This window comes from Mauremys mutica, chromosome 4, assembly GCF_020497125.1.
Source record: "Mauremys mutica isolate MM-2020 ecotype Southern chromosome 4, ASM2049712v1, whole genome shotgun sequence".
NCBI lineage: Eukaryota > Metazoa > Chordata > Testudines > Geoemydidae > Mauremys > Mauremys mutica.
The window spans coordinates 106,295,693-106,316,992 of NC_059075.1; the positions used below are offsets into that span (position 1 = coordinate 106,295,693).

At 45.7% G+C, this 21,300-nt stretch overlaps 1 protein-coding gene across 2 annotated transcripts in view; it reads left to right on the forward strand.

The window, feature by feature from the left end:
• The window catches only part of OSBPL5 (oxysterol binding protein like 5), a 215,498-nt gene that overhangs the window by 52,245 nt on the left and 141,953 nt on the right, over positions 1–21,300 (forward strand). Inside the window, exon 2 of one of the 2 annotated variants that reach the window (XM_045015473.1) lies at positions 10,896–11,100. The exons of the other annotated variant lie outside the window; for it this stretch is intronic. The gene's annotated coding sequence lies outside the window, so the exon portion shown is untranslated. The remainder of the gene's footprint in view (positions 1–10,895; positions 11,101–21,300) is intronic. 2 annotated transcript variants of the gene reach the window in all.

Below are 21,300 nucleotides of genomic sequence, written 5' to 3' on the forward strand. Positions count from 1 at the left end.
GATCTAAAGCAGACCTTTCTCGTTGTCCTATTAGTTAACTATTATGCCTACAAGTCATGTTTTATATGCTTTCTGCTTGCAAATCTGCAAGGTGTCTGAAGCGAAGATGGGCAAATGTGATCAGGATTTATGGTAAGTGTCTACTGCAGATTTCAAATATGCTGGGTAGAATGAATTGTGATTTCACTGCTGTAGAAGTGGGATAAACCAGGAATATTTCCAGATACAATACAGTAAACAAACATTGAAATGCCAAAATATTTCGGAGAGTGGACATGTTTAAAAAGAAACAGTGAATACTAAAATGGTATCATATCTCAACTCATTAATGGCTATAAGATGGTGTAATAGGTCGGTGTTGGGGCCGTGCCCTCTCAGGGGCCGTCGGGAGCCAGGCCGCCTCACTACATGGCCCAAATCAGTCTCCGGGTTCGGAAGGTCTCGGGGTTCTGCCCCTCAGGCAGGGGCTGAACAAAAGGCACACGGTCACTGCAATGAGCCCCAGCCCTCAGTCAGGGTGGGGCAGCAAACACTAGTTCTAGGCTCAGATCCTTCCTGCAGGCTGAGTACTAATAAAGTCAATAAGCCCCGGCCCTCAGTCCGGGCGGGGCGGCAAACCAGTTCTAAGCTCCGGTCCTTGCAGCCGGAGCTGAGCAATCACAAAGTCAGTAAGCCCAAACCCTAGCTCAGGGCGGGGCAGCACCCAAGAGCCCAGGGGGCTCAGATCCTTCCTGCAGGCTGAGCAACAACAAAGTTAACAAGCTAAGCCCAGGCCCTCAATCAGGGCGGGGCAGTAACACAGCAGTTCTGAGCTCAGATCCTGTCAGCAGGAGCTGCACACACAGGGGCACTAGCAAGCCCAGGCCCTCAGTCAGGGCGGGGCACCAACTCTTAGTACTAGGTTTAAGGCTCCGGTCCTTGCCTCAGGAGCTGAGCAGTAGCAATAATCTCAGAGCTCAGGTCCTTGCCTCAGGAGCTGAGCAGTAATAATAGTCTCAGAGCTCAGGTCCTTGCCTCAGGAGCTGAGCAGTAATAATAGTCTCAGAGCTCAGGTCCTTGTTGCAGGAGCTGAACCACAGCAATAGTTCCGGAAGCCCAGGCCCTTAGTCAGGGCGGGGCAATAAACAATAGTTCAAGGCTCAGGTCCTTGTAGTAGGAGCTGAACCACAGCAATAAGTCAGGAAGCCCAGGCCCTTAGTCAGGGCGGGGCAATAAACAATAGTTCAAGGCTCAGGACCTTGTAGCAGGAGCTGAGCTACAGCAATACTTCAGGAAGCCCAGGTAAGTGCAGGCTTCTCTGTCTGAACGCTGGTAGGAGGGGTAGTCTGCCACCCGTGAGTGGGGTGGCAGGGGGGACACAGGCCCACCCACTCCACTGTGTCCCAGCCCGGGGCCCTAGCAGCGGCGTGAATCCGCTGCAGTCAGTGGGGATCCTGGCCGCAACACACTGACATGGGCATGTCGGTGCCCTCAGCCGGACAGGGGTCGGCTACCCCCGGGCTACACTCCATCTCCCCCTCCTCGGATACCTGCTTATCGCTGGGCTCGGCAGCGGGGTCCCACACCATGGGCTCCTCGGCGTGCTGAAGGCGGTCTAGGTCGAGCTGCTCCTCCGGACTCGGGTCAGGGGTACGCTCGGGCGGCTCGTCGGGGTACCGGGCTCGGGGCAGACTCGGCCAGTCCACCTCGGGGTACCGGGCTCGAGGGAGGCTCGGTCGGTCCACGTCAGGATACCTGGCTCGAGGGAGGCTCGGTCCGTCCACGTCAGGGTACCTGGCTCGAGGGAGGCTCGGTCCAGCAGGAGCCCGATCAGGAGCGTCTGTCCTCTCCGGCCGCTGGGCTCCAACTGAGCGCTGAGGCTGGGCTTTTATACTTCCTGTCCCGCCCCTTAACTTCCGGGGGGCGGGAACAGGTGGCGGTGGCTCCGCCCACTGAGGTGGCTGTTCCGGTTCCTCTCTCTCAGGGGCCGTCGGGAGCCAGGCCGCCTCACTACAGATGGTTTTGCTGGAAGCCCTGAGCAAAGGGCAGCATGTAGTTGCACCACTGCAAGAACAGACTGGAACCATAGAATCATAGAATCTCAGGGTTGGAAGGGACCTCAGGAGGTCATCTAGTCCAACCCCCTGCTCAAACCAGGACCAAACCCAACTAAATCATCCCAGCCAGGGCTTTGTCAAACCTGACCTTAAAAACCTCTAAGGAGGTTTTGCCTGGGGCAAATTGTGGTTCCTTGATTTCCCCCTGTGCTCTGGAAAGGAAGACCTATACTTGGCATAGATCACTTCCCCCCAGTGCCCTGGCTCAACAGCAGTGTTAGCTGACATGTTGGGGGAGGAGGGAGCCAGAGTCAAGGCCATACGCCAGTGGTGGGCAGGGCCACCCAGAGGATTCAGGGGGCCTGGGGCAAAGTGGGGGAGCTGTGGCACTTGTACTCACCCGGCGGCGGTCCAGGGCTTTGGCGGCATTTCGGCAGCAGGGGGCCCTTTAGTTGCTCCACGTCTTCGGCAGCACCGAAGGGCCCCCACCACCACCGAAATGCCGCCGAAGACCTGGAGTGACTGAAGGGCCCCCTGCCGCCGAAGACCCGGAGTGACTGAAGGGCCCCCCGCCGCCGAAATGCCGCCGAAGATCCGGACCGCCGCCAAGCCAGGGCTTGTGGGGCCCGAAGCCTGGGGCAAATTGCCCCACTTGTCCCCTCCCGGGCGGCCCTGGTGGTGGGCAACCTGCAGCCTACCCCATCAGGGTAATCCACTGGCAGGCTGCCAGACAGTTTGTTTACATTTGCACAGCCCCCTGCAGCTCCCAGTGGCCACGGTTCGTCATACCTTTTATAGCAGCCCACTGAGCTGCTTTGCCAGCCCTGTTTGAGGCAGGTAAAACTCAGAACCTTGAATTCTGAACTTAGTAGGTAACTAAAGGAACTGATTTTCAGCTACAGTGTTTTGTTATAAAATATACTAATTTGCAAATAAATCTACATGTTTTTATGTTTTCTGCTCATTATTTGTGACCATATACAGTTTTTCTTGTTAACTAGCTACTGTAAAGGATTTTGAAGGGCCATAATAGAATGTTTTATTTTTATTTCTATCCATTGTACTTAATTTTAAAGGCATTTCAGTCCCCTTCCAATATAGTGGGCCTGATTCTCACTTACACTGAGACCACTTTGTACTATTCTGGCTGTGCAAAGGGGCGTTACGGTGGGAGTAAATTACCTTTACATTCGCTTTAAGTCCTCTTTGCACTGCCAGAGTGGCACAAGACATCCTAAATGAGAATTAGGCCCCATAGATTTTCTTTATCTGATAGGGCAAGAGATACTATAATTGCTATTATACTGTACTTTAAAATTAGAGCAATTGTTAAAAATGTTCATAAAATTACTCTCTTGCTCTAAATCTTAATGGTCACCTTTAAAAAAATAACCCATGTGGATATGATTTGTTTCTCTGTTGCATTTACCCATGTTCAGCTGATCTGACTATCTTTCTTTTTATGGTGATGGGGTTGATCTTTATGCTGTCAGGTCCATGGCTCATGCAGGCGCTCTGGGGAGGACTTAAGGCTTTTCACGTTGGTTTCTGTTTGCCGTCTTAGTCTTATCAGCATGTTTTATTCCCTCTGGATATATCCAGGAATGCAAATGCCAGATTTGCTCCCTGAACAAGTTTGTAGCAGCAGCCAAAGCCTTGAGCCTTGTGCGCAAGTAAATTTTCTCCTCACCCATTTATAGCATGCCAAACGTTACCGCTCTCCAAATGTCTCCTCCTGAAAAGCACAATTAGCATGCAGAGGGGCTCAATGATATTTCATTTTATAAGGTTTTTTTCCCTGCAGTTTTGTTTCCAGCACAACAGTATTTTAATTGAATTTCTTTTAATATATAAAGACTGTTTACTCTTTTTCTTCCAGGCCCAGTTACAGTAGAAAATACTGTCCTTCCAACACTAAGCATTCAAAAAATCATGAGTCAGGATCCTCAAAATCATGAGATTGTCATAAAAATCTGAGGATTTAAAAAAAAAAGATTTTTCATTTTCATTCCAGTTTCTGAGCCTTTAGAGCTCACTCCATTCATGTTTTCAGGCTTTTCTGTGCAAACATTAGGGCTATAAACTTACTTTTTCTTTCAAATGAAAGCTGAGATGCTCACCTAATCACATGACTCCAGGAGCCGTGGCCTTAGGAAGAACATCAAATATCATGCGACTCGCAATAAAATCGTGAGAGTCAACAATGCTGTAAATGTATAACAGTGATGGCCCTTATATTACATTTCAACACCCCAATCTTAGAATACTTTTAACTAGGAAAAACAAGAGACTATATCTTTAAAGCAGGGTGCATAAACACAGACCAACATCCATATTTCTTTAAATGGAAGCAGCCTGGTTTTCAGAAGTGCTGAGCTCTTGCAATTCCCACTGAAGTCAATAGGAGCTTTGAAAATCAGACCACTTTTATTTAGGTGGGTTAAGTGTGGGTTTAGAATCCTAAATTGGAGCATCTAGCTTTGCAATTTTGACTGTGGTATCTTTTCATTCCAGTTTCCTTACAAACTACAGTCTTCAAGGTTATATTCATTTAAGACTTGATCTTTGCACCCCTTGAAGTCAATAGTGAAAATCCTATTTGACTTTAGTGGTCCAGGATCAGGTCTTTTCTGTAGATTTACCATAGTCCCTCATTTTTAAAGGTCACTTTATTACAGTACTCAACCATGTCATTCATTAAGATGGGAAATACGTTGTTGGCTGGTGGATTATAATCTATTCTGCTTATTCGGCGAAGGGAGGTAGGTGGAGTAGTTTATTTATATAATTGTGTTTTTAAAATGTGGCAGGGTGCACCAGGAACAAAAAATAGGCACTCTGCTTTGTGCAATGCTTGTACAAACTGGAGGGAAATAAAATAAAACATAATAAAAGTCATAGACTTTTCCAGCCAACACAACAGTACTCATCATAATACATCAGAAACAGGAGACTAAAAGTAAATCAAAGCCTCTGTAATGACTTGGGAAGGGGAGGGGAGGGTTGAACACACTCGTGATTCTGGGCCTTGATGGAGCAGAAACTGAAGGTAAGAAAGTACCCTTCAGAAAGGAGTTTAGGAAGAAAGTACTTTAGGCAAAGAACAGACTGTTGCAGAGACCAGTGGATGCATAACCACTAACCTATTAAAAAAAAGTTAGTTTGGAAAAGTGTTGGAGGGTATAAATGCAAGACAGATGGATGGACGGCCCTCGATGAGGTTCCTGTGCTTTGTCTACAATCAATTATTTGTTCCATTCTGTTTTTTTGTGGTACAAATCTAAAGCCCATTCATATCACTGGGAGTCATTCTATCAACTTCAATGGGCTTTGGTTTAGGAGCTATACTATTATCCCAGGGTCCATGCAGAATGTAGGAATTGCAGATTAATCTTGTAGATCCCAATTCAACTGTCCATAATAGCATGCACTTAAAATTAAGCACATACTTCTGAACAGGGATGGACATGAGTGTACGCTTAAATATTTTGCTGAATTGTAGCCCCAGACAAGTTGCAGAGATGGCGTTTATCTTAGGTCATTTCCTAATGAACAACTTCAATGAGTTGTTCAGAAGAAACTTCCCTGGCTTTTTATGCCAGTAATTATGCTGTTATGTTTTTAAAGCTAACAGACATTCTGTCACACTATTCTTGTACTATGTAAATTTTTCAAGTTTTTAATTCAAAGACATTTTCAGGGACTGTCCGATTTAATAAAAAGCTTTGATCTCTCTTTATTGCCCTCTATCTCTGAGGTGAACATTTTTCAGCTCAGAACATTTTGTTTTGAACAGTGATGTTCCTTTTAATTTAAGCAATGACACTGGCCCTGAGATTTGTTTTTTTTTCCCTCATATGATCTAAATACACACAGATGTTTTTTCTGATTCCTAAAAATTATCATGGTCTTCTTGAGGAACTTGTGAAACATTTGCATATTAATCAAAACTCAACAGCCATACCTCTTCCCTGTTCTAGTTATCTCCAAGCTAGTACTACAATTCTTTATTAAGTCAAGAATTCTCAGATGTGCTCATAGAATGGATCACATTTAACCATGGAGGTTGTCTCATGGACCACTTTCCCTCCCATTTGTGGTTGCATGCTCCACCTCCTTTTTCCGTTCATGACAGTATTGCATCCTATTGACAATTACTGGAATTGTTTACGTAGGAAAGCATTTACTTAATATGTTTATAGAATTCTCTTAATGTGATTTAGCAGCTGAAGATAAGGTGAAGCCAGCACCATGTGATGAGCTAGCCACGGGTCAGCAACCTCTGGCACGCGGCTCGCCAGGGTAAGCACCCTGGTGGGCCAGGCCTGTTTGTTTACCTGCCGCGTCGGCAGGTTCGGCCGACCGCAGCTCCCACTGGCCACGGTTCACTGTCCCAGGCCAATGGGGGCTACAGGAAGCTGTGCGGGCCGAGGGATGTGCTGGCCGCGGCTTCCTGCCACCCCCATTGGCCTGGGACGGTGGGAGCCACGATCGGCCAAACCTGCCGACGCGACAGGTAAACAAACTGGCCCAGCCTGCCAGCGTGCTTACCCTGGCGAGCTGCGTGCCAGAGGTTGCCGACCCCTGAGCTAAACCCTTACAAACCACTAGTTGCTCGGCTGATCACCAACGATCCACAGGTCACAGTTTGAGCATCTTTGTATTAAATTCGTTGCCTACCCGTTATCCATTGTAAAATGCAAGACTCTTTTTTTGCCCTGGAAGTTCCATCATATTGTTCCAGTTTATTTTTCTGATCTGTTACTTCGTACAGTTTAACAAAAGTTATGATGCTCTATGCTTGTGCCTTCCCAGCCTTTTGGACAGAAAACAGTAGTTTGAGAATTCAGGGTCCCACCCTCCAGAATAGAATAGGAAAGATTTATTGAATTGTACTTGGCTCACAACAATGAAAACTTCTGGAGCACCTTATCAGACAGAGACATCTTAAGATATTTTTAAAGTTTTATACATTCTGCAGAGTCAGTGATTCTTTAGAAGCCCGTGACAACAAGTATATCTTTACATTAGACCTAAACAAGGAGCTGGGGATGTTCACGTTTCCTATTTGAAGTTGGCAAGACAGCTAAAGGCGGAGGCCTCTAGTTATAGCCAGTGGCTGACCCCAATCGACTTAAATGGGAACAAGACCAAGCCCCAAATTCATGTCTTAGATAGGGATAATGTTGCCAACTCTTGCAATTTTATTGCGATTCCCACAATATTTGGTGATTACTTTAAAGCCCCAGTTTTAGGATTCACGGGGTCACTCATGATTGCAGAGAAAAACTGGAAACTTTTAAATTTTCATAGGCTTAAATAATCAAAATGGGAATGAAAAAACTCAAAATGTATTATTGTAAAAAAATCTCTTGATTTTTTTTAAGCCAATTTCGTTAGCTTTTGGGGTCTGACTCATGGATTTGTGAACGTTGTGGTTTGGCATTCAGGTAGGCATGTGGGGATCCTGTTGAAGTAATTGGGAGTCACACACACAAGCAGAGAAATGGTCTTATAAGAAGAACCACTCAAAATTATTTTGATCTTCTCCCAAAAGGAAATTATGCCGGGGGGTGCTCTGCAGCTGCTTGGTTTACAGATTGCAATGTTACTCTCTCTTTCCCTTAAAAAGTCTTCAATAATAAGGCGGAAAATGTAAGTAACCAACTAACCATGAAGTCCAGAAGATACTATTTGCTGAGCGATGGTGCACAGTGTTTCTTTTCTAGATTAAAAGGTAACTTGCTTGCAAAAGAAAATTGTACTTCAAAAACAGGGTCTAAATGTGCATCCAAAATCTTCCAGAACTTGGCATGCCAAGAACTGTAAGAATAGATTCTCTCTGTAGAAGTCTGAAAATCCTTGCAGGCAGGAAATGGGGCTGATGAACTAAGGATAGGAGTTGTTACAGAAAACAGGATCTAGAAAGCTGTCAGGAGCGCAGGCTAAAGCTATCTCACTCATCTGGATAAGAAAAGGGCCCAATTCTGAAAACCATCGCCACAAAGAATTTCCATTGGCTTCAATGGGAGTTCCATATCCCAAGGGCATGCAGAATTGAGTGCACAGATGTCCTTCCAAGAGACTGGGTTCTTGCCTTAGTACCAGTATGTTAGGTTTTCACAACATGGTATGAATATTTTGTGATTTTATTTACCCTGCAGAATTAACTGTTGCTGTTGTCACTGCAGCCCTAAAAGCGATACAGCAGCATCGTTTGTCTCTCTGCTCAGACCTTCATGATTTTTCCCTTTTTGTCTTGAATCTTATCTGTGTGCTGCTTAAAAGGTCCCTATGAGCCAGGCCTTCTATACATAGCTGTAGCAGCATCTGGACACTCTGGAATCTCCTCAGGAAGTGAGGCAACACAATTAGTGAGCTACAGGGAAGCAATTATACCCCAAATCTTTCCTTAGTGCTTCTGTTAGCAGCCTGTTTCATGTCACATCTAGTCTGGTGGCTCTCAACTGATACCCAGGCATGCTCACTTTGTCTTGCTCCCCCTCTCATTGCTTGCCTTCCACTTGCCATAGAATCTTCCGGACCTCTTCCCCATGGCCCTGTCACAACATTCCCCATTTCAGCCTCTTTCAAATGTGAAAAAGGTCTCCGTTCAGATCAAGGGCCAGACCAATTTAGTTTTTAAAATGATCCTATCTATCATAGGTGATAGAAAATTGGTAACTTTTTTTTTTGGTTCTTGCCAACATGCCCCCATCTCCCTCACAATAAATAATCATGTGATGTATTACAATATAACTTTTTTTTACACTGGGTCTTTCATTAGAGCAGTATCCCCAAATGCTTTAAATATCAAGTTAAAATACATAATGCATGTATACAGGTCTCTCTGGATCCTCAGCTAGTGTAAATCAGTGTCGCTCTGTTGAAAGAGGTATGCTGATTTATGGAACTTGAGGATCTCTCTCTGAACAGAGTTTAGTAATAAATAGCAAAGGGGAGAAATTATGAGGTATATGCAAATAGGAAAAGATGTTTCAAGCTGTGGTTTAAAATGAATGATGAGTCACTGGGGCATTCATAAGGCAGTTCCCAATGGCAGGAGCAGCAGAGGAGAGCGCATTTTCACCAGTGATGACCCACGGTGTGAATGAACAGTGAAGATACACCGATGAATAGACAGAGTGAGAGGGGAGTGCGGGGGGGACCATTTTCTTCAAATTCAAGAGAAATACTAAAGCACCTGGATGCTGAGAATCTGTATGCTAAGTTTCAACCTGGGAGGAGCTTTTCATGAGAGGCAGAGATGTTATAAATCTCTGAAAATAAGGGTTTAGAATGGAAGTCCTGACACAGCCCTAAATATAGCTTTGCAAATAAAATGCTATTAATTCCCCTCCACAACTCTCTGTATAATAATAATTCTAGTGGTAGTAGCAGTGCTATTAAATCATTCATCATTTTCACAAAGGGAAAGAGAGTTCCAGTTTTCAGGGGGAAGACAGCAACAATGTATAGCTCTGTGGGGGTTTGAGAAGTTTTTAGAAAATGTTCCTTTAAGTTTGAGCCCCTCTCCCCAGGATTCTTACTCTGTTGCTTTTTATAGTTGTAACCAGGACAAAAGTAAAAGATCTGTTTTTTTTGTCTAAATAAATCTATCAAAACATGCTGACATGATCTTAACGGAGATAAACATCCTTCTCGGCGTTTAAATATGGTGTGGGTTGAGAGAAAAGGCACTCTTCAAGAGCTAAATATCAACAATATATTTGAGATTTAAAAGGATGCTATTTTGATCACATACTCTGTTAACAGAACTCCCTGTGGGTTCAGCTTTGCTTTGACTTTGCATGCTGAATCGGCAGTCGTTTTAGATTTCACAGATAAGGTTTGTGGATTTCAGCAAAATGTGTAGGGTTTTGATCCTGCAAACACTTATGCATGTGCTTAATTTTATGCACACAAGTATTCCCATTTACTTCATTGGGATTACTCAGTAATAACGCTAAGCATGTGTCTAAATCTTTGCAGGATCAGGGCCTAAAAGTCATTAACAAGCTGTTGATTTTCATCTTTGAATTTAAGTGAAACAGAATAAATAATACCTCAGATGTGGCATCTCATGAAGATCTATTAACTGAATTTGCTTGTGCAAAACTCTGTTGAGCCTGATCCTCCACTCTATTAGTTAGATTTTTTCCATGGTGTTCTTGGATTTAATGAAGTTAAACTGGCATAAAATTGATGTAACCGGGTAGCAAATCAGGCCCACTGTTGACAATTTAACCTACTCATATCTCTGTATATAGATTGGTCAGATCTTCAGCTGATTTAAATCAGCATAGCTTCATTGAAGTCAGTGTAGCTGTGGAAGAGGATGAGAGAAAGAACAAATGACATGTGTGATAGATGTTAGTCATATCTCTTATACATAGAGCCCTACCAAATTCGCGGCCATGAAAAATGCACCATGGACCGTGAAATCTGATCTCCCCCATGAAATCTGTTCTTTTGTGTACTTTTACCCTATACTATGCAGACTTCACGGGGGAGACCAGTTTTTCTCAAACTGGGGGTCCCAACCCAAAAGGGGTCCATGTGGGGTGGGGTTGCAAGGGTTATTGTAGTGGGTCACAAAATTGGCACCCTTACTTCTGCTCTGCCTTCAGAACTGGGTGACCGGAGAGTGGCAGCTGCTGGCCAAGGGCCCAGCTCAGAGGACAGCAGCACAGAAGTAAGGATGGCAATACCATAACATGCCACCCTTCTGCGCTGCTGCTGCTGGCGGTGCCGCTGCCTTCAGAGCTGTAAGCAATGCATCCCTCTGATAGAGTTTAATTAAAAAAAATTGATTTTTATACATTTTTCTCCAATATATATCTATATAATTTGTTCTAGGTTTGTCATGTTTGGTGCCATTATATTCATGGGAGAATGGGCTTTCAAATGAGACCCAACTTTACCCATTTCTGACAACATTGTATGATCAACATTTCCACCAACCGAAGGACCTGGAGCTGGGAGCCGAGTGGCAGCAAGTCCCCCCCTGCCATGCCATAGAGGGTGGCCCCAGTGAAATTGGAGCAGATTCTTCCTTTAAGAGGTATTTGTAATGACTAGAGTTGTAACTCTGAATGTAACCAATGCTGTTTGGATTAAGCTGAAGTCACTTGAGTTAAGAATGAGTCATAATAAGCAAACATTCTGCTATTCAGAGGAAATGACTCCTTCCTTTTACATTCCATCCACACAAAACCAAAAAGCCACATCATCAACCGGGAAGAAAGTGCTTGCAGTCACGAAGCAAGCAAGGTATCAAAAGGGATCTAAGTTAATCATCTTCATATATTGCCAGTGGGAGTACAGAAAGCAAGTCATCTGCAGCAGCAGGCAGTTTTGGACTTCTGTATACAATGGGTCCGTCTTGATGCGTTTGTAAGCTTGAGTGCACCGTAATTAGTGTCCTAGCTTTTATTATTCACTGTCCTGCAAAGAATGAGATCAGTACCTGAGAGATCTGAATAGAACAACTGTCATCTAAAACAAAGTTTGATAGGGTTTGTAGAGTGAAAGTTCACAGCATCTTTCCAGCCAAATATATCTGGAGGTCTACAGTAGCCCAGACAATTGTAAGCGCGCCTGGTTCATGAGATTTAACCACCTGGTGAGCCACAGGGTAACTGTCCATAAAGCATTGGTATACTACACATATATTAGTGTGTAGAATATGTACTACAAACTGCTGCTGTGTTTTGGTTTCAGTTAATTTGCCAAACACTTTCTCTTTTCTCTTTGCATCGGTATTGATGGGTGTGAATTTTCCAATTGTATCTAGCAAGGTAGCTTTTAGTCAACAAATCAAGGATATTGCCATTGGGCTTGTTTATTTTAGCAACTGATTTTCCTCACTACAGTTAAGCAGAGGAGTTCTTGGTAATTTTAAACACAAACACCAGATATGTTTTTTCCCTATATTTGGTAATGAGACCTCTTCCTAGGCCTGCCTCAAAGAAGCAGAGGGTGAGAGTGTCAAGCCTCGTCTGTGTTAGAAAATTACCAGTATAATATCCATTGACAGAGTTTAATCCCGTGTATCCAACTCCAGTCGAGTGTGTTCAAACAGTTAGAGATGCAGTAGTCTGAATTACCAGGAACTTTTGCCCTGTTGGCCTGATTCAGAGTCCACTGAAGTCAATGGGAACCTTTCTGTTGACTTCAGTGAGCATTGGAACAGGCTCTTTGTCCATGCTGGCGTAGCACTGCATCGGTTGTGGCTCATTGACCTCTGGGTATGTATGCCAAAGTTGCTGGCACCACTCTGAGGCCCAGGTTTTGGGCAGTTTTCACATGGGCTTGTGGGATACCTCCAGACTAGATTTACAATCCTCATGTTGGCAGGGGCCATACAGATTGAGGAAGGTGATACAGTCACTATGTGGAGAACTATTTCCTTGTAGCCTGGTAAGAGAGGTGGCTTTAGTGTCGGTGGTTTTTCTTTCTGGATTAGACCAGTTATCAACAGACATAGTAAAGAAGACTGTGAGGGGGAGCATGATATACCTACATAACAGAGATCTGAAATATTAAGCCACACTTTAGCCTCGCAATACCTTTCACCATCGCCAGGGACTTTTTTTGGCTCATGAGGTACGTTTAAAACTAAAGCTCAACCTCTTAACTGTGAGCATTGTGATAGACCCAGGCCAGTTGTGAACAGCAGAGTAGTAGAAGGGAGATATACTGGCCACTGGATAAGCAGTTTTCTGTTCCCTGAGTGACCAGAGCAGGGGCTGATCCAGGCTAATGAGAACACCTGACTCCAATTAACCTGCTGAGTCAGGTGAGGCTGTTAAGCACCTGACTCTAATTAAGGCCCCTCTGATGCTATAAAAGGGCTCATTCCAGTCAGGCCAAGGGGGAGCCAGAGGAGAGGAAGTGTGTGTGAGGAATTGGGAGCAAGAAGCTGAGAGTGAGTAGGCATACTGCTGGAGGACTGAGAAGTACAAGCATTATCAGACATCAGGAGGAAGGTCTGGTGGTGAGGACAAAGAAGGTATTGGGAGGAAGCCATGGGGAATTAGCCCAGGGAATTGTAGCTATCGCGCAACCATACCAGGAGGCACTCTAGAGAGCTGCAGTCTACAGGGCCCTGGGCTGGAACCTGGAGTAGAGGGTGGTCCTGGGTTCCCCCCAAACCTTCCAATTCCTGATCAAACACAGGAGGAATTAACCTGGACTGTGGCTTCTACCAGAGGGGAAGGTCTCTGGGCTGTTTTCCGACCCACAAGGTGAATCTGTGAGGCAAGCAAATCCACCAATAAGCGCAGGACCCACCAAGGTAGAGGAGGAACTTTGTCACAGCATGTTACTGTTCCACGGCAGCCCTCAGCTGTGACTTGGAAGCACCTTTCACAGTGATTTTTCCACATCTAACAGCTTACAGCAACTGTTTGTTTAAATTCGTCATTCTGTGCAAAACGTTGTTATGGGAATGTCCACTTATTTTCTGAAATACCAGGCTTTTCATTTTAGAGCTATCATTTCACTGTGTATACACAACCACTTGTGCATTTGGAAATGCCCACCATGTATATATGGATATTTCTCAGAAAGGTTTCACTTATGCTTTGCACTGCTTTCATTTTTAAAAGGCAAGTCATGCAGTAAGCATATAGGGTCAAAATCATGCCTGATGTAAGCTCTGTTTAACTCAGGGCTTGGCTACACTTGCAGCTGTGCAGCGCTGGGAGTTAAAGATCTCTTCGTACAGCTGTGTAGGAAAAGCGCTGGAGTGTAGCCACACTGACAGCTACCAGTGCTGCAGTGTGGCCACATTTGCAGCATTTGCAGCGGTGTTGGGAGTGGTGCATTATGGGCAGCTATCCCAGCGTTCAAGTGGCTGCAACGTGCTTTTCAAAAGAGGGGGGTGGGGTGGAGTGTGACAGGGAGCGTGGGGGAGAGAGAGAGAGTGGATTTTTGGAGCCGACACTGTTAGCTCCCTGCCTTGCAAATTCCTACTACTTTCCCGACCCCTCATTCACTCTTAAATGCAAATAGCCTTCAGACCAGATAAGCAGCTGCTCCGACGGATTCCCTTCCCCCCTTCCCGCCCGCCGTGCTGTTTCTCTCCTCAAGCAAACACTAGCTGTGGACATTCATCCCCCTGCCTGCCTCATTCACAGCAAACAGTAGCTGTGTTTGTTTTTTAGATAAGCAGCTCCGGGAGCCCCGAGTTCACAACAAAACAAAGAGAGGCATCATAACAAAACAAAGAGAGTTCTTTAGTTAAAAGCATTATGGGAAAATTCCGGAGGTCAGTTACAGCGTAGTAAGATTAATCACTGTTTACACTGGCACTCCAGTGCTGCAGCACCAGCGCTGCGGTCGTTATTCCCCAGGCAGAGGTGGAGTACAGCCAGCGCTGTAGCCAAGGAGATACAGCGCTGCATGTGCCTTGCAAGTGTGGATGGTGAGTGAGTTGCAGCGCTGCAAAGCCACCACCAGCGCTGCAACTCTCCAGTGTAGCCAAGCCCTCAGGCATTAGTCCAGTGCTTTACTGTAAGACTGTTTCTCAAACTGGGGTCGCTGCTTGTGTAGGGAAAGTCCCTGGTGGGGCCAGGGCCGCCCAGAGGATTCTGGGGGCCCGGGGTCTTCGGCGGCAGGGGGCCCTTCCGTTCCGGGACCCGCCGCCAAAGTGCCCCGAAGACCCGCGGCGGGAGCCCCCCGCCGCCGAATTACCGCCGAAGCGGGACCCGCCACCGAAGTGCAGCCCGGTCTTCGGCGGTAATTCGGTGGCGGGGGGGGGGTCCCCGCCGCGGGCCTTCGGGGCACTTCGGCGGCGGGTCCCGGAACAGAAGGGGCCCCCCGCCGCCGAAGACCGGGCTGCACTTCGGCGGCGGCGGTGGGTCCCACTTCCCCCCGCCCCGGCCCCAGCCTCTTACCCGAGCGCGCCTCCGGCGGGGCCAAAGCTCCGTCCCACTCAGAGCCGCGTGGTGAGGGGGCGGGGCTGGGAGCTCAGCCCGGAGCTCGCAGCCCCGCCCCCTCCCCACGCCGCTCTGAGCGGGGCGGGGCTCAGGCCCCGTTGGAGCTCCCAGCCCCGCCCCCTCATCACGTGGCTCGGATCGGGGCGGGGCTCAGGGGCTCGGCCGGAGACTCGGCGCTTGATGCGCTGAGGCTCCAGGAGAGGGGCGGAGGCAGGAGCCTCCGCTCTTCTCTTGGGGGCCTCTGCGGAGCCTGGGGCCCGGGGCAAATTGCCCCCTTTGCCCCCCCCTCTGGGCGGCCCTGGGCGGGGCAGGCCGGTTTGTTTACCTGCCGCGTCCGCAGGTCCAGCTGATCGTGGCTCCCGCTGGCCGCAGTTCGCTGCTGCAGGCCAATGGGAGCTGCTGGAAGTGGTGGGCAGTATGTCCCTTGGCCCACGCCGCCAGTGGGAAACGTGGCCAGTGGGAGCCGCGATCAGCTGGACCTGCGGACGCGGCAGGTAAACAAACCGGCCTGGTCCACCAGGGGCTTTCCCTACACAAGCAGATACCCCAGTATGAGAAACACTGCTGTAAGATATATACATCTGTGGTCAATTATGACTTCTTCTGTTATGATAGAAACTAAATTTCCCCTTTAAAAAGAAGTGGTTGTTCTCATTTTGTTCATCTTGGAATTACCGTGACAAACATTAATGTGGGTTTGGTTTTATTGCTTCATGTGCATGTGGTTTCAAGCCGATGGACTACTTGTTTGTGAAACCAAGGGTGCGATTAGTTCATTGTTAACACAGTGCCACAGCTACAGTTCATCATAAGAGTAAAAGGTATAAAAAAACTATTAGATCATTAAGTCCATCTCCTCACAAGGGCAAAATAGATCCTGGTAGAGGATGTTCCCTGCATTAAACTAACATCCTATTGATCTTAACCAAAAGGCCACTACTTCAGAATTTCTCATGTTTGTTTACATGTCCACTTTTGGAAAAAATTGCATAATCCAAATTTAGCCCGTTTTGAGTTTTTTAATGTGACAAAATGTTGCCTTTAATCAGTTTTGAATTTTCTCAGGTGTTTTATTTACACACTCTGGTAATACAAATGGTTTATTTAGAAAAGTTCACATGGCATTGTATTTCGGTGAGGACAAGTGCTTAGGACATGTCTGAAAAGAGTTGGTTTAGAAATGTCAGAGTTATAAGTGCTTGACAACTACATACTCTGCAAGCTCAATAGTTTCCTACTAAACTATTAATAGTATTCTAAGAGGCAGAGCTCTGTGCTTATTTCAGTCCTTACATATTCAAATAACTCTGAATTGTGCTGTGCTGTATACACACTAGAACTTTCAAATGAACACATGAAGTGGTCTGAATTCTGCGCTCAAATGTATGATTGGGCCCCAATCTTGAAAACACACACTTGAGTACTTTACTCATGTGAATAGGCCCATTAGGCTTAATCCTACAAGGTGCTGAGCACTCCGACTCTGACCCAGAAATGCATTTACTTTGTGTGTTAATTTACATTGAGTAAATGTGCTTTACTTTAAGTAAGTCTGTACTTTAAGTAGATGGACTCTCCATTGACTTCAATGGAATTGTATCAGGTCCTTTGATGTCAATGAGAATTTTACCATTGACTTGAATGGGAGCAAAGTTAAGCTGATGCTGAGTGCTTTTGAAAATCCCACCCTTCATGTAGGCCCATCTACATATAAGAGTAATTTATGAGTTATGACTCAAAAATGTGAGTAATCACATGAGTCACGCTACTCATGAATATTAATAGAAGAGTAAGGATTTCGTGATCATGAGCAGCAAAACCCAGAAGGTTTTGACAGGTATAGTCCTACAGTTTAATAAACTCGTCTAGATGCCACCTTTAAAATGTCTTATTGTTGCAATCACCTTTCTATGTGCAAACTGTCCTGCTGTCAATTTAGATAATAATGTAGTATTTTTCAGAATATATATTTCAGGCTATTATCTGGGATGCATTTTATATGGACAGGTAACATGTATGCTTTGAAACAGATGTACTAGATATCAGTATGTGATGTAGATATTTTGCTGCTTTTCTCTCTCCATTTACTGCAGGGTTATACATCTTTATTAATTATACTATCATTGAGAGCTCCCATCCCCCCCTCCCCCGCCGCCATCCAAACCCAAAGTTACTGCAAGAGAATTCAGAGCTTTTGCTTTGTTTGCTTGTTTCCCAGTCACCCTTAATGGTTACAGATTGATCATTTCCTCCTAAATGGAGCCTTTGAGAAGTGCTGATGTGATTTATGTGCCTTCTGCGCACTGCTGTGAGAAGCTAGCCATTTGTGCCTAATGACCCTCTAGGCACTATGCCCATGAGATCTCGGTCGGTGTATTAGGATGGAAAGCACTGGGATGAAGGTAATTAGAATGGGGTTTAAGGCGATATGTCAGGTATCTATGAGATTGGGTTTACAACTATGGACGGCAGTACGTTATTCCTTCAGTTTAACCGATGGATTGATTCATTAATTGGTTCAGTGCCTATGAAAAGGGCTGACAGACAGTCCTCAAGATTGGAGTTCTCAATTTATTCACAGAATAGGTACAGTACTGGCGGCAGCGGTGTAAGCTTTTCCCCACCCTGCCTTGCTAACAAGCCTCAGGGCTTGTCTACACTTCAAATGTACAGTGGCACATCTGTGCCACTGCAGCACTTCAGTGTAGATGCTATCTACACTGATGGGTGGGTTTCTCACATGGCCTACCCACCTCTCTGAGGGGTGGTAGGTAGGTCAATGGAAGAATTCTTCTGCCAACTTAGCGTTGTCTACACCAGGAGTTAGGTTGGCATAACTACACTGCTAAGGGGTGTGGATTTTTCACACCCCTCAGCAACAAAGTTATACTGGCCTAATTTTCTAGTGTAGACCAGGCCTTGTACTGGAAGGCTCACCCTAGGAATTAGAATACAGGTCGTGGATTTGTTATTAAGGCACTAGGACTTAGCTTCTGCTCCACTGAAGTTATTGGGAGTTTTGCCACTGAGCTCAACATAAGTAGGATCAGGTCCTAGTTGTGAATTGGTAGTTCTATCATATTGGTTTTCGTCCCAGTTCCAGTCTCTCTCGCTCCCTCCCACCCCCCCCCCCGCTCTTCATCCAATCTTAATCTCCATCCACTTGCTGGCTTCCAGGCCTCCCTCCCCAGATCTCCTTGTTTACCCAGTCCCAGTCTACCTCCAACTCCCAGTCTCAGTCCATTTCCTCCTCCTGCTGGCCCCCAATCTCAATCTCCCACTCCAGGCTCCTTGTCCTAATCTGCTCTCCCCACAAGTCTAGCTGTTGTCCCTCTGCATTCTAATCAAGAAGTTTCTTCCTCCACTGATACCTGGGCCCAACACAGGGTCATTGAGAGCACTGGAGAGACAGGATCCCTGCTGTTAATCCCAGCGCCTGGACCCAGCACAACCCACAGTGGCTGAAAGCGGCAATCTCAGGATAAGTCCTGCTCAGCCCTGGACTGAAGCATGCCTAGTGCAGACAGAATCTTCGGGAACTTTAGCTATTAAAATCTAAGAAGTCTACTGAGCAACTCCCTGGGCCAAACGATGGGGGTGCTAAAGCTTTTCAGAGGAAAGGTCAGAATTTTTCAACATGAGCAAAACAATATATTTTCTCCTAGTTTCATTCTCAGAAATGGCTGGTGTACCTTGGCTGAAATTTTCCAGAAATAGTCATCCCAAAGCATGGAAAATGTTAGCACAAATAGTTCAAGTCTGGCAAGGTTTAAACAACTGATAACAGGCCTTATATTGGGAAGTGTTGGGCAACCTTAATAATAGGCGGTGCTACCAGTTGCGCCTATAACGTCCCTCTCATTCTACCCAACAAGAGTGCCAAATAGCACCCATTACGGGGGTGGTTTTTTTTTTTGAGGACACCTGTCCTTTAGACACTGGACTGATTGATTTATTCATTTAGTGTCTGTTGTCATAGCACTGTCTGAGACGTTATCACAGTAAATGTATTTATAGGTTTAAAAGTGCATTTCTCAGTGTGTCCAACAGTAGCTTGCACTAATTAGCGTTGCCTTAAATGGCAATTTGTTTGTGTTACAATTTGTTTTGTGTGCACCAAAGGACAACCTCTTATTAAAAAGGCACCATATTTTTTGTTGTTAACTGACCCTCCCAGCCTCTAGTACAGTAGCGATAATAACAGGCACCAGTTATTTAGGAGGAGGAGGAAAGTGATATAGTTGCAAAACAAACAAACAAAAAAGGGTTGTACCCAGAGATGAATGCTGCTATATCTTTTTTAAGTTACTGGGTGGCATCTGTTTATCTAACAGCAGCAGCTGTGGAATAGAGCAGACATCACCCCTTTTCAAGAAATCACTCAAGTTAAACGCAGGTCAGCCTGTGTGTCTTTTATGCTTCTCTTGCTCCAATCTTCTGGGACTCTTCTGGGAGCATTATATTTGCAAAGTAACCTGCTGGTGGGTTTTTTGTTTTGTTTTGTTTTTTTCTTTTTCCAGAAGAATATGGTGGTAATTAACTGAATGAGGCTATAAGATGAGACAACCAAAATGCTTTTGGGTCATATCTTCCTTTTGGTTGCATTGCATATAAGCGGAAGTCACTCCAGTGGAATCAAAGGTGTTACTCTAGGTTTACATCCTTGTAACTAGGAGCAGAATTTGGGTCAATAGACCAGATGGAAGATTTGGACCAGCAGCTTGAACACCACAAATGTTGGGGATGTTGGGCTCTCAGGTTGTGGTTTGAGCACATCCCTAACTGTTAGATTTGTATCTGAAGCCTCCACAAACAACTGTCACCTGACTAGAGAGAGAGTGGTCTCAAACCTGAGCCCTGCTTTGGCCCCTGTGTGTCACTCTGGTGGTGCAAAGGCTGTCTGAAACAGTGTAGCCAGTGGTACGGCACCCCCTCTCTGATTATTTTCATAGGAGGTGCATTGGAAAGAAGCACAGCACATATGGTGTGAGGACATGGCTGGAGTACATTGCATCCAGTAGTCCCTGGCTGATGTGCAGGCCCATGGAAAATGTTGCAGATGGGCCGTAATTTAGAGTAGTGGTTCCCAAAGTGGGTTCCATGAACTCCTGAGGGTCCACCATGGCTTATGTGGGGGTCTGACCCTTGAGCCAAGGCCAGAACAGTGTTTACTGAATGGAGGACCCCATTTTGTTCTCAGTATGGCATCCTCCGCATAGCGTGACCTCTTGTGCGGGGGTGTTCTGGTAGTATCAGAAATGACTGGGGTACAGGACGTTTAGTAAGATGCCAAAGGGGCCCTTGGGGAAAATTTTGGGAACCCTTGGTTTAGAGCACCATCAAGACGGGGGCTGAATTCGCCTTTGGCTAATGCCAGAATCTGGCTGCGGGACTTCTGCTGCACTCAAAATTAAGCCCTGTGTATATATTCCCAGTATATATGCACAAGGGATGGTGTATTTGTTCAGGTCTGAGGCTGCTCCTGTCAGAGACTGTTTCACATTAAGGGTTTAGCAAAGTCTGGCCTGCAGACTGTGGGTGTTATGTTTTTCCTATGTTTCTTCTTGTGGTCTCAGATCTGTGCTGGAAGCACAGTGCTTTCTTCTTACCCATGCTTCTGTTACGAGTTCTGGGTCAGGCTCTATGGAACAGAAAGCCAGAGAAGAAAAGTGAGGCAAGATTTTGAACCTAAAGCTGCCTTCCTGGCTATGTTTTCTTGATGCTAATATTCCTCTAGATGTAGGCGACTTCTTGGTGCTGCCATCTGACCCGCCACGGCTGCCTCCTCCTTCTTTTATTGTGCTGATAGTTTTCCCAATTGCTCTCCAGTTCACTCCTCTCATTCTCCTAGACTGAGCAGATCCATTTTTTTCTTATTGTTGCACAAAGCAATGTGAGATGCTGGGGCACAGAAGGGGAGCAATGGGCAGGCTGACTGTAGGAGGAGCTCTTGTAATGTCTCTTGGCGTGTCATGGTTTCAGATAGGCGGAAAGAAGCTAGAGGGGAGAGGAGATGGGAAATAAAAAGCTGGGAAGACTCCCTTTTAGCTTGTCTAGGAAAACTCACTGTGTTTTAAAAATGATTGTGAGGAATAATTAGCCAGCCCACAATTGATGGGTCATCATAGACAAAAAACCTCATTGTCAGCTAGTCATGGTTAACCCCTAGTCTTAAGAGTTTAACCCAAACTATTATTTAGATAATGGTAGAGTTTAGAGGCCTTGACTGAGATCAGAGCCATACTGTGCTATACATATACATATATTAAGAGATAGTCCCTGCCCCAAAGACCTTACAGAGATGAAGTTACTTGCCCAAG